Source organism: Podarcis bocagei (genome assembly GCF_964188305.1).
Source record: "Podarcis bocagei genome assembly, chromosome: 17".
In the NCBI taxonomy this organism is placed as follows: domain Eukaryota; kingdom Metazoa; phylum Chordata; class Lepidosauria; order Squamata; family Lacertidae; genus Podarcis; species Podarcis bocagei.
The window spans coordinates 10732247-10749611 of NC_138143.1; the positions used below are offsets into that span (position 1 = coordinate 10732247).

A 17365-nucleotide genomic window follows, 5' to 3' on the forward strand; every position below is an offset into this window, starting at 1 on the left:
GAATGACTCGTAGCTCAGTTGGTTAGAACATGGTGCTGAAAATGCCAATGTTGTGGGTTTGATCACCATATGACCATCTGTATATTCCTACATTTCAGGGAGTTGGACTAGGTGACCCTCAGGGTTCCGCCCAACTCTACAATTCTATGAGTCTGTGATTATATGAGTAGACGCTCCTATGAGTCTACTAGGAGAATCTGTCTGCTGTGTCTCTGCATGATACACTGTTCTGGCCTTGTCCTTCTATTCTGAAAACACACTCAGATCAGTGACTTATTAGGAGATGCAGAAAGATGAGAATGTATACTCTTACAAACTTTTTGAGCTGCAGACTTGGAATGTGCCTCCAATTATAATTCAGAAAAAAGTCTACTTCAGCTATCAAAATGTGAGGGGCCCTAGCACAATGACAGAGAGCCTCATTTGCAAGCAGGTTGTTCCTTTGCATCTGCTGGTAAGGGTGGGAAAGACCCCTGTTGGAAACCTTTTGAGTACTGGACATAGTGCTAGATGAACCAGTGGCTTTAAGGCAGCTCATAAATGAGTGTTAATGCTAATTGATGGTTCGGATTCTCAAGTCTCATAATTTTAACAGTGATAACCCCTCCCCCAAACTATCCTGGCGAACTTTTAAGCGGATGGAATGTTTGTTACTATTGCTATACTGTACTGTATTCTGCTTATAGATGTTGGGTTATAAGTGTAGCATCATTTACCTTTGTATACTCATTGCGTTACTTACCTGCACTGACTTAGCTTCACAGAGCATACAGTAAATAAAGGAAAAAGAAAAAGAAAGAAAGAAAGTGAGGATGTTTTAGTTGGATGTGAGCCACTTTTGTTTGTGGGAAGATTTGAAGTACAATCTTGTGTGTGTCTATTTGGAAATGAATTTGATAGTTGATCGGCATTCAGCTATATTGCTACACATTACAGACCAGCCTTTCCCAATCTGGCACCCTGCAGATGTTTTTGGGTCCAACTACCTTCAGCTCTGCCAAAACATCTGGAGGGCTCCAGAATAGGGAAGACAGGTATATATGGTATTTTCAGGATCTTGCAAGTCTAACATCAGGGCAGAACTTTTAGTCTTGGATATTCAGAAGCTGTCTTTGGAGAATACTGAAATGCAGCACATTTCTAGCTCTGTGGAGGACAAATAGACTGTGCACAGGCTGGCAATAGGTCTCAGTTTTTGTGGGGACGCACCTTTGCTTGGGGATTCTGAGAAAGAAGAATGGTTTCTGTAATTATAAGGGCTAGCAGTCTGGAGCTGGAGGCTTGCCAAGAAGAAGCCCAAATGCATATTAAGATGGACTTTAATACTGAAGAGCAAGGAGAGAGAATTTTGCTTTCAGATTAGCAAAGCTAATCTCTTTCTTGAGGGTGTCTGCCTGAATAAGCCTGAGACTTCTCAGGAAGCTCTCATGTTGCAAGCGTGGGAGGAAACATGTTTGTGGGAACAGATCCTTAGTGGATAAGTAGCAGTGCATGCTTAAATCTCAGTCCCATCCACCCCCTGCTGTTTGCAGTGTTTTATGGAAAGGAAGGAAACAGTATATTCCTTTTGATGGGAGGAGCCTTGGCAGATGTGCTGTGATTTTTCTTGCGTGTATTCCCCCCCCCTCCCATTTGCTTCCTGCCTTTGCTCCCTTTTGACCGCTCACTGGAAAGTTCAAGCTAATGTTTTTGGAATGCAGCCTAATGGTTATTGTTGTTGCTTGAATGGTTCTTGAGTGAGCCCTTCCAGTTGCAGCTCATTTAAACTTGAGCAGCAGTTTTTGAAACCAAAATGTTCTCTTCTCTTCCTGCCACTCCACCCTTTCTTCCCTTAAATGCTAGCGGGCAACAAATAACTAAAATGCGTCTGGTTGCCTGTTTGTGAAGCACAAGGCACTGTGGGGAGCCTCAGGGTGACTTCAGTGCTGGCAGAAGTTGAGGGTGAATAATTTCTGGTACTCTGGTTCTGTGGCCGCTCTTGGTTTTCTCTTTCTTTATCAAGGCAGTGATAGACCTATAGAGCAGTGTTTCCCAACCTTTTTTGGGCAAAGGCACACTTGTTTCATGAAAAAAATCTCGAGGCACACCACCATTACAGCCCCGTGACGTCAGCGCGCAGCGTCACGCCGGGAGGGACATGAATTGCTAGCAAATTACATAATCACCTCCTTGAGGGCTGGCTCATCTTCTCCGAAGGCAGAACCCCATTAATTAACAGCACAGACTCACACCATAGCCAAGACGAGGGGGGAAAACCTCAGTCATGCACAGTCATGCACATGTGGGGGCTAAATGAGGACGAAGACCGGGCAGAGAGCAGGGTTCAAATCACCCCACCTGGCCAGGACAATCCCTGGGTGCTCCCTTGGGCCACTCGCCTGACCCACCTCGCAGGGCTGTTGTTGCGAGGATAACACGGGGAGAACCACGCGCGCCCCCGGGAGCTCCTTGGAGGAGAAAGCGGGCGATGAATGCAATGCACGAAATCTATGAGAGGCGACCAGGTTTTGCAGGTGAGGGGCCCCCGCCAGCCTCCGCTTCCAACACCCGGCGCAACGACGCTGAAGTTTCCCCCCGGGCTCGGCTCGGGGAGCAGCGCTGCTCCCCCCCGGCTCCCCTTCGCCCTCCCGGCTCTCTCTGCCGCCCACTGGGGACCCCCCTCACCTGCCAAGTCCGGAGCGCCAGTGGAAGTTGCATGCATGCATGCAGGGCGCCGCGTTGCCATTGCATTGCACTGCACTGCACTCCATGCAACGCCTGCACGCATGCATTGCCTTCACGCCCACCAAGGGGTCTCCCCGCGGTCCGATGCGTCCCCTCCGGCGCGGATGCAGCATTGCAAAAATAAAAAAACCCCGACGCAGCCCTACGTGGGGGGCAGCCTCCGCCGCCGCCGCTCCGCCTCCGCGGGGATCCCCGGGCTCCATCCTGCCGCCCGATCTCCGCGGGGGCGCAGGCAGGCTGCGCGGGGTCTGCGCGGAAGAACCCCTGCCCGCTCGGCTGCCGCCGCCGCGCTCATTCCATGGCCGGGAGAAGAGCGCTTCAAACAAAACGCCCGGCCCTCCAGGCCACGCTGGGAAACGCAGTTCGCGCACCCCGCGCGGGCGCGGAGCCCAAGGACGAGGGGACTACGGATCCCGGCAGCCCCCGCACCGGGGACGGAGGGGGAGAGGCCGGGTGCAGGGATGGAGGGACGGGTGGGCGAGCGAGTGAGTGAGTGGCAGCCACCAAGCCTTGGCCGAGAGCCAGGAAGGGCCTCCCCGGAGGAGGATGAGGAGGGAGGCGCAGAGCGGGAGGGAGGGAGGGAACCCCAGGGGTCATCTAGTGACGGCGCCCCAATCGAAAATTTGACTTAAAAAAAATAAATCTTTCGAATTTTTTAATTTTTCCCGCGACACACCAGGCAACATCTCGCGGCACACTAGTGTGCCGCGGAACAGTGGTTGGGAAACACTGCTATAGAGGAACATGGGTGCAATAACAGGTCCTCAATGGTTGCTTTAGATGGAGGAATGTACACCTTTATTCCCCACAGGGAGATTTAGATCTCTTTTTTCCTAATACAAGTGTGTGTGTGTGTGTGTGTTTGTGTGTGTGTGTAATATACTGCCAGTTTAGGATTCATCTGATGTGTAGACACTTGTCTATGAAAGCTTATGCCATAATAAATTTGTAACTCTTTGAGGTACTACAAGACTTTGTATTCAAGGGTAATTGTGAATAGATGAGGAGATAAGGTTGTATTTGACTGTACAGTGGAACCTTGGTTCTCGAACCACTCCGTTCCCGAATGTTTCGGCTCCCAAACATCAAAAACCTGGAAGTAAGTGTTCTGGTTTTTGAATGTTCATTGGAACGTGAACGTCCAATGCGGCTTCCAATCTGCAGAAAGCCTAGCTGTCAACCAATCAGAAGCCATCCCTCGGAATTCAAACGTTTTGGAAGTCGAACATCCTTCTTGAATGGATTACGTTCAACTTCCGAGGTTCCACTGCACTATTTTCTGCCATGGAAGTCTATGGCACACAAATACCTGATGCAGTTTATTTTATGTATCTGTCAATTCACCTATCTACTCAGCCATCCAGCCAGTTTACAGGGACATACTATTCAGCTTGAACAGCAGAGCTGTATCATGTGCCTTCTTTACACAGTTAACTAACTTGCACAATCCCTTCTTACCCTGTTCCACATAGTGTTGAACTTCAGGTTTGCTTTCCTTCAGTAATGATGATTCTGCTAGTGTATACCTCCTGGTTTTGTTAGTTTTGTAGCTATTGCTGTCCATGGAAGAGCTGAGATTGCAGTATTGGAAGCAAGTTAATAGCATTATATACAGGATCAAGTGCCGCTGGTGTTAAGATAAGGGCTGGCTGACTTCAGTCTTGTATGTTCTGATTTGCTTAATTTAAAAAACTAGCGTCCTGTGGTCCAATGTTGTTGTTGTTGTTTAGTCGTTTAGTCGTGTCCGACTCTTCGTGACCCCATGGACCAGAACACGCCAGGCACCCCTGTCCTCCACTACCTCCCGCAGTTTGGTCAAACCCATGCTGGTAACCTCGAAAACACTATCCAACCATCTTGTCCTCTGTCGCCCCCTTCTCCTTGTGCCCTCCATCTTTCCCAGCATCAGTGTCTTCTCCAGGGAGTCTTCTCTTCTCATGAGGTGGCCAAAGTACTGGAGCCTCAGCTTCACGATCTGTCCTTCCAGTGAGCACTCAGGGCTGATTTCCTTAAGAATGGATGCGTTTGATCTTCTTGCAGTCCATGGGACTCTCAAGAGTCTTCTCCAGCACCATAATTCAAAAGCATCAATTCTTCGGCGATCAGCCTTCTTTATGGTCCAGCTCTCACTTCCATACATCACTACTGGGAAAACCATGGCTTTAACTATACGGACCTTTGTTGGCAAGGTGACATCTCTACTTCTCAAGATGCTGTCTAGGCCTGTCATTGCCCTTCTCCCAAGAAGCAGGCGTCTTTTAATTTCGTGGCTGCTGTCACCATCTGCAGTGATCATGGAGCCCAAGAAAGTAAAATCTCTCACTACCTCCATTTCTTCCCCTTCTATTTGCCAGGAGGTGATGGGACCAGTGGCCATGATCTTCGTTTTTTTGATGTTGAGCTTCAGACCATATTTTGCGCTCTCCTCTTTCACCCTCATTAAAAGGTTCTTTAATTCCTCCTCACTTTCTGCCATCAAGGTTGTGTCATCTGCATATCTGAGGTTGTTGATATTTCTTCCAGCAATCTTAATTCCAGCTTGGGATGCATCCAGCCCAGCCTTTCGCATTATGTATTCTGCATATAAATTAAATAAGCAGGGAGACAAAATACAGCCTTGTCGTACTCCTTTCCCAATTTTGAACCAATCAGTGGTCCAATGATGTATGCTAAATTCACAAAGGAAGAGGGTACTCTCAGGATCTCGTAACAGTTAATTAACTAGTTTTGTGATTTCAAATATTTCATGTTTGCTTAAAAAGGACCGTCTTGATTAAACCAAGGCCAGCTAGTCCAGCATTTTCATTTACTTTTGCTGGAGTCCTAGCAATCACCAGATGGTAGGTGGTTCACCAGAAGTTGTTCAGTGAATTGCAATCTGCCTTCTGTCCTTAGGAGAATTTCTTTTCCTTTACAGACCTCTTCCTTGTTTTCTGTAGGCACTTTCTCTCCAGGGAAGTGAGGAAATGATTTAAACTAAGGAACCAAAGTTAGGCAGTTTGGAAGTCCAGGAGTTAAGTCTGTGGTTGAAGGTAGGTGAGCCAAGAGAGAAAGAAAGGGAAAACAAATGGAGTGAGAGGTGAGTTGCCTTGGGGACCCTATGAGCTTATAGCATCCCTGACCACTGGTCCTGCTAGCTAGGGATGATGGGAGTTGTAGTCCAACAAGAGCTGGGGACACAGATTTGAGAAGCACAGGCTTTATAGGATGAGGTGAACATTGATGACAGAAACTCCCTTCCTTTCCGGCTACATAAATATAGCAATAAAGCTCTTGTGTTCAGGGCTGGCAGTCCGCCCTGAGCCATTTATCACAGCAGAGAATGCTTTCAGAAAGACAGAAAAATGTGAACTCACCTTCAACCCAAGAGTGCCAGCAGTAGGTATTGCTTAGAAATCCTGGAATTCTTTCTTCTTAAAATCTGAGGATTAACCCAAGACAACAGTCTCTGAATATTATTCATTGTGTTAATAGCTTACACATTCTCCCAAAATGTGGGAGTGTTACGTTAGCCTTGCAACAAACCTGTGAGGTTCCTCATTGGTTGGTCTGTGAGGTTCTCAGAGAGTTGTGTCTTTGTTCAGTGCTAGTATTGTTACTTAGGTTAGATTAATTGAGCATAGCAATGACAAAGGGGCAGGAGAGGAAGACAGAGAGATGCCCTCCACAAGCATTGGGGCTTTTTACATCCCGACCACCTTGAGATTGTATCTGAAACACCACAAGAAAAGTGGCCAGGTCAGGCTGTGGGACAACCTGTTGGAAGGTTGGTTGCTTGTGTTCCGGGCAACTTGGATAATTTGTTGAGCCATGAAATCAGTGTAGGTAGTCTGGACATGGGGAGGAGTTCAACCTAGTGCTATGGCAATTGTAATGTCAGTGCAAACCTTTTTTAGCTTGCCAGATGGAACAACACCTCCCTTCTCCTTCATGCTGTTTCTGGGGATTCTCCAGACCCCACCGTGACTAATTTCAGAGGTGAATGGTGCAAGGAGCAGGGGAAAGCCCTGCTCTGTTAGAGCAAGTCCTTATTGCTATAGCAGGACTCTCATTAGTTTGAAACCTGAATTCGTGGGTGGCTATTGTTACATATGAATCTGAGAATGGTAGCCTAGAATCCAGTGGAAGTTGTTTGAAACTTCAACTGCCCCTGCAACCTGGCTTTCAGGAATGATATTCAAGTACAGTGGTGCCTCGCAAGACGAATTTAATCCGTTCCGCGAGTCTCTTCATCTTACGGATTTTTCGTCTTGTGAAGCACGGCTATTAGCGGCTTAGCGGCTATTAACGGCTTAGCGGCTTTAAGAAAAAGGAAACAAACTCGCAAGAACTCGCAAGACGTTTCGTCTTGCGAAGCAAGCCCATAGGGAAATTCGTCTTGCGGAATAATAATAATAATAATAATAATTTATTATTTATACCCCGCCCATCTGGCTGGGCCTCCCCAGCCACTCTGGGCGGCTTCCATAAAAACCAAAAATACAGTAAAATGTCACACGTTAAAAACTTCCCTGAACAGGGCTGCCTTAAGATGTCTCCTGAATGTCAGATAGTTGTTTATCGCTTTGACATCTGCTGGAAGGGCGTTCCACAGGGCGGGCGCCACTACCGAGAAGGCCCTCTGCCTGGTTCCCTGTAGCTTTGCTTCTCGCAGTGAGGGAACCGCCAGAAGGCCCTCGGCGCTGGACCTCAGCGTCCGGGCAGACTGATGGGGGTGGAGACGCTCCTTCAGGTATACTGGACCGAGGCCGTTTAGGGCTTTAAAGGTCAGCACCAACACTTTGAATTGTGCTCGGAAACGTACTGGGAGCCAATGCAGGTCTTTCAAGACCGGTGTTATATGGTCTCGGCGGCCGCTCCCAGTCACCAGTCTAGCTGCCGCATTCTGGATTAGTTGTAGTTTCCGCGTCAACTTCAAAGGTAGCCCCACGTAGAGCGCATTGCAGTAGTCCAAGCGGGAGATAACCAGAGCATGCACCACTCTGGCGAGACAGTCCGCAGGCAGATAGGGTCTCAGCCTACGTACCAGATGGAGCTGGTAAACAGCTGCCCTGGACACAGATTTGACCTGTGCCTCCATGGACAGCTGTGAGTCCAAAATGACTCCCAGGCTGCGCACCTGGTCCTTCAGGGGCACAGTTACCCCATTCAGGACCAGGGAATCCTCCACACCTGCCCGCCTCCTGTCCCCCAAAAACAGTACTTCTGTCTTGTCAGGATTCAACCTCAATCTGTTAGCCGCCATCCATCCTCCAACCGCCTCCAGACACTCACACAGGACCTTCACCGCCTTCACTGGTTCTGATTTAAAAGAGAGGTAGAGCTGGGTGTCATCCGCATACTGATGAACACCCAGCCCAAACCTCCTGATGATCTCTCCAAGCGGCTTCATATAGATGTTAAAAAGCATGGGGGAGAGGACAGAACCCTGAGGCACCCCACAAGTGAGGGCCCAAGGGTCTGAACACTCATCCCCCACCACCACTTTCTGAACACGGCCCAGGAGGAAGGAGCGGAACCACTGTATAACAGTGCCCCCAGCTCCCAGCCCCTCAAGACGGTCCAGAAGGATGCTATGGTCGATGGTATCAAACGCCGCTGAGAGATCCAGCAGAACTAGGAAACAGCTCTCACCTTTGTCCCTAGCCCGCCGGAGATCATCAACCAGTGCGACCAAGGCAGTTTCAGTCCCATGATGAGGCCTGAATCCCGACTGGAAGGGATCCAAATGGTCCGCTTCTTCCAGGCGTGCCTGGAGTTGTTCAGCAACCACTCGCTCAATCACCTTGCCCAGGAATGGAAGATTTGAGACTGGGCGATAGTTGGCCATCGTGGCCGCATCTAAAGATGGTTTTTTAAGAAGCGGTTTAATAACCGCCTCTTTCAGCGGGTCTGGGAAGGCTCCCTCACGGAGGGAAGCATTCACCACCCCACGAAGCCCATCACCCAGTCCTTCCCGGCTAGCTTTTATAAGCCAGGATGGGCAAGGATCCAGGAGACAGGTGGTTGGTTTCACTCGTCCAAGCAGCCTGTCCACATCCTCGGAGGTAACAGATTGAAATTGATCCCACTCAACTTGACTAGACAGAACTCTAGCACTCTCCCGCCCCGGCCCTGCTCCCACGGTGGAGTCTACTTCTTCCCGAATCTGGGCGATTTTATCTGCAAAAAACTTTGCAAAATCATTGCAGGAGAACATGTGGCCCGTACTGGGCCCCGATGTTGCAGGTGGTTCCGCTAAATTGTGAACCACCTGAAAAAGTCTCCTGCTGCTGTTTTCTGCAGATGCAATAGAGGCGGTGAAGAAATTCTTCTTCGCCGTCGCTATCGCCACTTGGTAGGCTCGACGTTGAGCTCTAACCTGTGTCCGGTCAGATTCGGAATGAGTTATCCGCCACCGGCGCTCTAGCCGTCTCAACGATTGTTTCATTGCCCTCAGATCCGTGGAAAACCACGGGGCTGTCCGGGCTCCATGCAATCGGAGAGGGCGCTTCGGAGCCAAACAGTCAATAGCCCTGGTTAACTCCACATTCCAGCGGGCCACCAGGGAATCGGCTGAAAGGCCATCAACATGGGATAAAGCATCCCCTACCACTCTCTGGAAACCATTTGGATCCATTAAGTGGCGGGGGCGGACCATCCGAATTGGTCCCACCTCCCTGCAGAGGGGATGGGTCGCAGAGAAGTCCAGTTGCACCAGGAAGTGATCTGACCATGGCACTTCTTTCATTTCGCTTTTACTTAGTGTCAGATCACCAACATCCATAGAGGTAAACACCAGGTCCAAGGCATGTCCACGGCTATGGGTTGGGCCAGACTTATTCAGGGACAGCCCCATGGAGGCCATGCTTTCCACGAAGTCCCGAGCGGCCCCTTGTAAGGTCATATCGGCATGGATGTTAAAATCCCCTAGGACGACCAGGCTAGGTGTCTCCAGGAGAACATCCGCCACGACCTGAAGCAGCTCGGGCAGGGAATCCTTGGTGCAGCGGGGAGGTCGGTACACCAAAAGGAATCCTGTACTGCCCCTATTGCCCAACTTCCAGAACATGCACTCAGAAAACTGGGTCTTCCCAATAGGACGCCTGGTGCAAACTAATGACTTCCTAAAAATCACTGCAACCCCCCCTCCCCGCCCACGTGACCTGGGTTGCTGTGCGTAAGAGAAACCTGGTGGACAAGCAGCGGCAAGGACAGGCCCATCTGCTTCATCCAACCAAGTCTCTGTTACACATGCCAGGTCAAATCCTCCATCCATGATCAAGTCATGGATGGCAGTGGTCTTACGAATCATTGACCTGGCATTGCACAGCAGCACCTTCAGGTCACGTGGGTATCCCTTGCTGATTCTAGTATCCATCCGGACAGGACCAGACCCGGAGGCAGGGATAGTCCTCAGACAACGACTAAACCTGCCTCCTCTGTAATGACATGGTCTGGTCTTAGCGTAACTCCTCCTCCTACCCGTGATCACTGAGATCGGTTGTCCCAGTGCATCCCCCCCTGTGGAACATGCCCCAGCCATTTTGTGGGCTGGGGCCCACTCCCCGGCAGCCCTGAACCCTCCCCCTAAAAACAAAATAACACCTTAAACAAAAAAAAAAAAAAAAAAAACCAATAAAACAATACAAACAAAAAAATGTAAAAATTACAAAAACATCAAAATAAAAAAATAATAATTCCCCAAGCCCAACCAAACATCCATCCCACCCCCACCCCCCACATACAAAAAATCCAAAGAAAATTTTTAAAAAACATTTTAAAAACACTCTGTGCCTCTCCGGCAGTAACAACTGTCCTAGTGAGGCCTGTCAGGCCCCGCCCCGGGCCAGGTGGTAAGTGTCAGGGAGGAGCAGGGCCCTCAAGCACTCACTCAGGGAGTCTTCCTGGGCAGCAGGCAGCAAGCAGCACGCAGTCCTTGTGAGGCCCCAGGCCCCGCCCCAAGCCAGATGGTAAGTGGCAAGAGCAGGGCCCACAAGCACTCACTCAGGGAGTCTTCCTGGGCAGCAGGCCGCAAGCAGCACACAGTCCTTATGAGGCCCCAGGCCCCGCCCCAAGCCAGATGGTAAGTGGCAAAAGCAGGGCCCACAAGCACTCACTCAGGGAGTCTTCCTGGGCAGCAGGCCGCAAGCAGCACGCAGTCCTTGTGAGGTTTCAGGCCCCGCCCCAGGCCAGATGGTAAGTGGCAAAAGCAGGGCCCACAAGCACTCACTCAGGGAGTCTTCCTGGGCAGCAGGCCGCAAGCAGCACGCAGTCCTTATGAGGCCCCAGGCCCCGCCCCAAGCCAGATGGTAAGTGGCAAGAGCAGGGCCCACAAGCACTCACTCAGGGAGTCTTCCTGGGCAGCAGGCCGCAAGCAGCACGCAGTCCTTATGAGGCCCCAGGCCCCGCCCCAAGCCAGATGGTAAGTGGCAAGAGCAGGGCCCACAAGCACTCACTCAGGGAGTCTTCCTGGGCAGCAGGCCGCAAGCAGCACGCAGTCCTTATGAGGCCCCAGGCCCCGCCCCAGGCCAGATGGTAAGTGGCAAGAGCAGGGCCCTCAAGCACTCACTCAGGGGAGTCCTCCTGGGCAGCAGGCAGCAAGCAGCACGCAGTCCTTATGAGGCCCCAGGCCCCGCCCCAAGCCAGATGGTAAGTGGCAAAAGCAGGGCCCACAAGCACTCACTCAGGGAGTCTTCCTGGGCAGCAGGCCGCAAGCAGCACACAGTCCTTATGAGGCCCCAGGCCCCGCCCCAAGCCAGATGGTAAGTGGCAAAAGCAGGGCCCACAAGCACTCACTCAGGGAGTCTTCCTGGGCAGCAGGCAGCAAGCAGCACGCAGTCCTTGTGAGGCCCCAGGCCCCGCCCCAGGCCAGATGGTAAGTGGCAAGAGCAGGGCCCTCAAGCACTCACTCAGGGAGTCTTCCTGGGCAGCAGGCCGCAAGCAGCACGCAGTCCTTGTGAGGCCCCAGGCCCCGCCCCAGGCCAGATGGTAAGTGGCAAGAGCAGGGCCCTCAAGCACTCACTCAGGGGAGTCCTCCTGGGCAGCAGGCAGCAAGCAGCACGCAGTCCTTGTGAGGCCCCAGGCCCCGCCCCAAGCCAGATGGTAAGTGGCAAAAGCAGGGCCCACAAGCACTCACTCAAAAAACGACTCAAAAAACGGAAAACTCTTTCGTCTTGCGCGTTTTTCGTCTTGCGAGGCATTCGTCTTGCGAGGTACCACTGTATGACAAAGTTGAGAGAACTTTGAAACATCTTCTTGTGTGGAATGGACTTGGAAACCAAGACTTTAAAAACCAGAGGTTCTTTTGGCTTGCTTCTTTCCTGTCCTTTAGCTATATCATCTATATCCTTATATAGTCCTTTCCTGAGGGTGGGTGGGTGGAGTTTCTCAATAATAGTTTCAAGGAGAAGGCTGAGGAGTCTATATTCTCCCCCTGTTCTTGATAATTATAAAAAAAAAAATTGTCCAGTGACATCTTCAGATAATGTTCTTCTTGATAATGGTACTTTTGCGTTAATGTAATCCAAAGTAGCATTGATGATGGGAAGTCCTACTGTCAAACCAGTGAGTGTGGTACCTTTTTCCTTCTGGGAGGCCAGTGTGTGCAGAAGAAATGAACGAGGCATCAGATTGTTTGGCTCAGTTCTCTAGAGCACACAAAGGCATGGCGGAGGTATCACTTTGGAAAATACTTTGTTTTATTCAGCTTGGCAGGCTACAGCACAAGCAAGGAATAATTGATGGCTTGTGGCTTTGGTTAGTCTCCCATCTCAGAAAACAAAAACAAGCCCCCTAAACTGTTGGGCTTCTGCCCCAATGGGGGGGGGCAACTTGAATAAAATATTGGCGGGGCCCAGGTAAGCCCCAACCCACATAATCAGTCACAAGATGCAGCGCTTGCATGCCATTTGAATGGCAATGCCCATCAACTTTGTGGGAGCCCAGCCCCCTCAAATATTTTATGGGTGGGGGCTGAACAGACCTTGACCCCTATGGCCTCTAATCTTTTCTTCTAGGCCATTTGGGTTGGGGAGCATAGCAGTTAAATCAGCAGGAACTGATTCAGGGTAGAGCTACACGTTACTTACAAGCATGGGTAACCCAGCCAGCAACTGCAGTTAGGGGAAAAAACCAGTATTGGGAAAGGGGTATTTAGAGTGGAAAAGTGATGGTGAGTGGGTGGTGCTTAACCCTTTCCCTGCTTGCTGTTTTTTCCCACTGCAGTTACTCTCCCTGGGGGTCAAACTAGAAATTATATGATATTAAATGACTCTGTGTGTTTTAAGTGCAGGCTTTTTTATTTATTTAATGCAAATATTATCAGCTTTAGTGCGTCTCTGTGTGTGAGATATAGTTATCAGGATTACAGCAGGTGCATGGGAGGAATGTAAACATTTCCTCCATGTGTTCCTGAAGAGATTGCTGAAGGAAGAAAACATTAACTTCAGAAGAAGGCTTTTCCTCAGGACTGTGGCAGGGAAGGACGATGTTAAATTTCTTCTCATTGTTTGTTCCACTCTCCTTGCTGTTGCAACATGCATTTTTAAAAATCCATTCTCATTAAATTGAAAAATCTTATCTAGTTTGGCCCTGAGCCCTGCTTCCATGAGATTCTAGATGGTTGCTTTTGATAGTAAACATTCATCTTGAACCTTGCGGGGGGAATGGGGGGAAATGACGGGTGCTTCTGTGCTCCACATCACCCCATCCTGATAGTGCTTTCCCCTAATAGAAGCAGCTGTCAGAGTTCTGTTATATATGTCTGTAACATGTAGTAGTAATGCCTTCACTTTAGCAGTGGAGAGTTAATCTCTGGGACCTGTAGACCAGGATTCTTGTTTTGTTTTGAACACATATTAAGTTCTGAACAGGAAAAAGGAAAATAAAAAAGAATCCTCAGCCCTGCAATTGGAAACTATAAATTCGGGGTTCTAGGGAAAATGTGCCAATTAGCCGTAACTTCCTGATCAGGTAATGTGAGAGGATTATTGGGGGAAATCTGCTCAAGGGTTGTGCCAAGCAGTGAAGAGAGAGAACCTGCTGCCACTGGAAGGTTTACTTAGTCTCTGCTTTGAGCTTGTTTCGAGCTGTAGTTGTCATGAATGTTAGAAACATGTCTTTGGGGGCCAGGGAGGTCTTGGGAAAAGATCTCTAATGAAATCTTCATGTGCATAGTGACCTTCTGTCTTCGCTCATGAACCCTGGGTTGCTTTGGCTGTCCAAATCCCTAGGTCCTTTGGTCTGTTAAAGGGACAGCCCTCCTAGCACCATCAGAGTTGCCTGCACACTCATAAAACTTAGAACAATTGTTCCGTGTTCAGATTTTACAGCACTCTGAGAACTTACGTGCCCAATTGCTAAACTGCCTCATAGGTTTGTTGCAAAGCTAAAGTGCCACTCCAAGCTCTTTGGAGTATATGCGGGATAAGAAACAGTGGATATTATTCAGAGATGTTATTACTTCAGGCACTCTGTGTGATCTGGTTTGATGTGGAACTGTGCGGGTCTTTCCATGAAGCAAGCAGTTATACTTGGTTGCCTTTTGGACCATTCCCAGTCTGTGATGTGACTTTGCGGTGTTTTTGTTCTGCTCGGAAACTGTGTGCATTGTTCTGCATGGATTCACTGATAAAGCAACTTCCTTATCTAAAGGAAAGGGTGAGGTAGTTTCCTGGACCAGTCCCCAAGAACCTAAGGCCTTGCCTGTTTCCTTCCAGGCTGCAAAGTTCTCTCTTAATTACAGTTTATTTACAACCTCCTGCTTCCTCTCCCTTCTTCTCCAAATGCCCTTTGATCTTGTTAGGGGATTTAGTGGTACATCTGCCTGTTTTTTAAGTAGCCTGCTTGGAGGCAAATATATGCTAGCTGGGGATGGTGAGTGTGGTGGAGAGGAGAAGCAGTTCCTGCTGTTGATCTAAGAACAAGTTTCCCAAGGCGTGCCTTCCTAGAATATGGAGTGGTATGTATTCTCTGCCCTTTCTCACTCTGTTTACAAACACAGATCCCACAATAAACCGGTTAAGCTCTTCAGATGTCCTTGTTTTGTTTGAATTTGCACAGTCTTTACTGTCTCTGTTCCATTATTTCACTCACTGAGAATCCATCCCACACCAATTGTTGTCAAATGTATATCCCACCCCTTTCCTAATGCTCAGATGGTCTTAAGACTGTCATTCATGCAGGCATTTTGTGTGATGCATTTAAAAATAAAAGTATCCAGGAAGCCATGGATCTGAAGTGTGGATTTCAGAAGCTGGAACTCAAGTCTTTTGAGATTGTAGCCATTGGCTTAATTTTACCTGGGTGTGGGGAGTCTAGAGGAAGAGAAGGTAGGGCTGTTGGGCAAAAAGGCCAAAACGGATACAGTGATGGAGGGAGGAGGATGGGAGCCCTCTGTAAGCAATTGGTTCAGACCCCTGGCAAGAGCAATCTGTCCCACCCCTGGAAGCCCTTTGAATGGGGAGGGGAGAGAGAGAAGATGCAGACCATGCACGGGGTTTTCATCTTGTGCAGCTTTACCATAGGGAATATTCCTTTAAAGAAAAAAAAAAAGCCATAGCAAGCTGCTGAGATTATATGTGGTCACTAGCTTTTCTCCCAGTCCAGGCCTGCACAGATGGCACAGAAAGCCCATGATTTGCTCACGATTACTAGCTTGTCTGCCTCTTAATTTGTATTATGCCATGTAAGAATAATTGGAACCACTTGGAACTGGGGCAGAACATGGGGCTGGATTATTAGTAGGCCATTAAAGGGGAGATAAACTTTGTTGTGTTAAGGATCCAACAAATGTCATGGCTTAATAAATAATAAAAAAAGGCAATCAAGTCTGTCTCCTATATATGCCCTCAGTCTGTGTAAATTCTGCCCTGAGAAATTTGTCTTGATAAAGGAAAGCACACCCTGCCTTAAAATAGTGCCCAGATTTGCTTTGTTTTCAGACTTCAATTGGTTAAGAAGCCTGTCTTGTTGGTGTGGAGCTGGGTGCCCACAATTTTATCCAGCAGAGTGAACAATTTAAAGACTTAGGTTGAGATCGCTCCAGCCTCCTATCAAACCCTTAATGGTGCACCTGTGGCTCTATCCTATGTTACACAAGTGGTATGGGAGCTACTGCATTGTGGCTTCATCCTGTACCACTGAGGTAATGTGAGAACCAGGGCCGCAAAGGTTATTGGGCATGGTTTCTTGGCTCCCACGCCATGTGCAACATAAAATGGGGCTATGCAGGAGCCTCCAGAAAAGACTAAATTAATAAAGAAGACAGGAATGATGGTAGGTACTCTTCTCTTTCCCTCCCTCTTACACAGAGCTGCTGCTAGATGCTGAATAGGTTTCTTTGTACAGTTGTACCCTGGTTCTTGAATCTATGGTAATCCGTTCCGGGAGTCTGTTTGACTCCCGAAACCATTCGAAAACCAAGGCTTCCTGCAGTCAAACGGAAGCTGCATCAGACACTCAGCTTCCGAAAAATGTTTGCAAACTGGAACACTTACTTCCGGGTTTTTGGCATTTTGGAGCCAAAACATACAAGTACCAAGGCGTTCAAGAACCAAGGTACGACTGTACTTCCACACACTGACTTAGCCTCTGTGATGAGCCGATCTCCTTTAAGAAGGTGGGGATGGGTCGGAGGACACAGAGGTCAGATCAGAGAACCTCCCAAAGTAGTTCAAGTGGTTGAATGATGAGCTGCAATTTAAACATGCAGTAAAGTTAGCAGACTGGGTGCTTTTCCAAAGGTGCAGCATTTGCTCACTTTCCGAGCTGAGCTAAACCTTGCGGAGGTAGTCTCCGCGATGTGAGTTTCTTTCTGAAACCCTCCAGTAACAAGGCACTTGGACTCTAAGAGTTCTCTGTCTCTTGTCTTACAGCTGGCTTTCTGAACTCATGGAAGAACAACGTCCACCAATCTTGCACGACAGTTTCATAATTGTAGAACTACTTTGAAAGGCAGAGAAAAGGAGTCCCCTTGTCTTTTTCCATCTTGCTTGTACTGCCCGTTTGTGCCTGGCACATCATGATACCTCCCAGTTATCTATTGCCTTTAGTGTTGTGCCTGAAGCCAGAGGGTACTGAAAGTGTTCCCTTTAAGTAGTTTCCAGCGGATTTCTACAGGGTCCAGCACTGATTTTTCACTGGGCTGCGTCAAAGCCAAATTGAATCTGCCTCAGAGTCGGAGTTCTGTAGCTTGGCTCGTCACATCTGCTGTATTAAATAAATCATTACAACCCTGAGTTCCATTTTGGAACATAAGAAATAAAAGTATATAGAATTTGCAGCTGGATTTAGATACTTAACAGGTATCTGACAGCACGTAATTTGGTGGCCAGTGGGCGCTGATTGTTGAGTCCGGAGAGCTGTAGCTTCTTTGTGGTCTTTATGCAGGCCTGCACAATCCTATGCACTGATTTTAATAGGACTGTTTTTTGAGACTGAGTGTGCATAAAACTTCAGCCTTTGTCCAAGAGGAGTTTGCTTGATGAAGGCTTGGAGTCGCTGGATCATCCTGATTACTATTTTTACCCTGCTTTTCTGTTCATGGATACACAAAGTGATTTGTAAGATTAAACACAATAAATCAGTGGGTCTTCCTCAGCAATATGGGAAAAATATAGTTTCGGTGGGAGCTTCCCCCTCCCAGGCTAATAGTCAGGTT

The 17365-nt window shown here is 48.7% G+C and overlaps 2 protein-coding genes across 5 annotated transcripts in view; one reads left to right on the plus strand and one right to left on the minus strand.

Moving 5' to 3' along the window:
* The window catches only part of TSPAN16 (tetraspanin 16), a 37111-nt gene extending 30966 nt beyond the window's left edge, over window positions 1-6145 (minus strand). Inside the window, exon 1 of the mRNA XM_081176992.1 lies at window positions 6081-6145. The gene's annotated coding sequence lies outside the window, so the exon portion shown is untranslated. The remainder of the gene's footprint in view (window positions 1-6080) is intronic.
* DOCK6 (dedicator of cytokinesis 6) overlaps window positions 1-17365 on the plus strand; it is a 111300-nt gene that overhangs the window by 3445 nt on the left and 90490 nt on the right. The gene's annotated exons all lie outside the window — the stretch shown is intronic.